The following is a 1,077-nucleotide window of genomic DNA, read 5'->3' as shown; positions in this document are numbered from 1 at the left end:
GGAGAACTTGGATGTGGTTTGATGCAGTGTCCTTCTTTCTTCACTTGAACAATATTCCCTCCGAGCTCCTCTTGCTCTTTATTCCTCCCACTCAATGACTGGCGAGAAAAGTCAATCTTGAGAATCTCCAGAACAGGGCACTCCCTATAGAAACCCAATTGTTCCTTTCCTCCACATGGCTGGACACAGGTCCCCTCCAGTCCTGGGGATTGTATTCATTACTCACTTCCCATCCATACAAACCAGAAGTCTCATTATCAAACTCATCCCTAAGATCAGACCATCTGCTCTGCTTAGAGAACTGCCCACTGGCAACTGGAGCGGCCATTTTCCTGGAAGAACTCTCTGTGGGGATGGTTTCCCCTTGCAGCTCACATCCCCGTGCCTCTGGCTAATGAGGGTTTCTAATCAAATTCCTTGTATCCTCCTGTGTTCACACATGCAAAACCGCAGGACAGTATGTGCTGTGCTCCCACGATATCTTCTCTCTTGAATCAAACCCACTTCCTTCTGGTATCTTAGATGCTGGTCCATGCAGGTGAGGAGGAAGATAAACTCAGATACTGGCAGGCCTCTCTCAACTCTCCCCAGAGCCTGCTCTTCTCCAGGCTGCACAGCCCCAGCTCACTCCTCCTGTCCTCGTAGCGAGGTGTTCCATCTCTGGCTGCATTTGTGTGGCCCTCCTCTGGGTGTGCATGTGCAATATCATGCGTGTGCACAGGTAGGGCCTCAAAATATTGCACACGTGTCCTTAGCATATTCTCCCTGTGTCAGAAATATCTTGGCGCCTTTGCTGCACATTGTGTTCTTAGCGTGTGATCCATGTCTGTACGGGTGTCCCTGTGTCCCCGCAGGTCCCTGCTGCTTTCCGCAGTGGGGATGGCAAAGGAGAGAAGAGTGGGGAGAGAATGTGGTGACAGCTGCATGGGTGTGTTGGGGACCACAGGTGACATCCCATGGGAGACAGCCCACCGGAAGCAGGTGTCCTGTGTGTGACACTGCATGGTGGACACAGTATAAGGCCACATGCTGGCAGCGCTTTGGGGACAGTGTGTGATTTGTGAGGGGTGACTGCCT

This window comes from Numida meleagris, unplaced genomic scaffold, assembly GCF_002078875.1.
Source record: "Numida meleagris isolate 19003 breed g44 Domestic line unplaced genomic scaffold, NumMel1.0 unplaced_Scaffold497, whole genome shotgun sequence".
NCBI lineage: Eukaryota > Metazoa > Chordata > Aves > Galliformes > Numididae > Numida > Numida meleagris.
The sequence above is the reverse complement of the archived record's forward strand: the minus strand, read 5'-3'. Positions refer to the sequence as shown.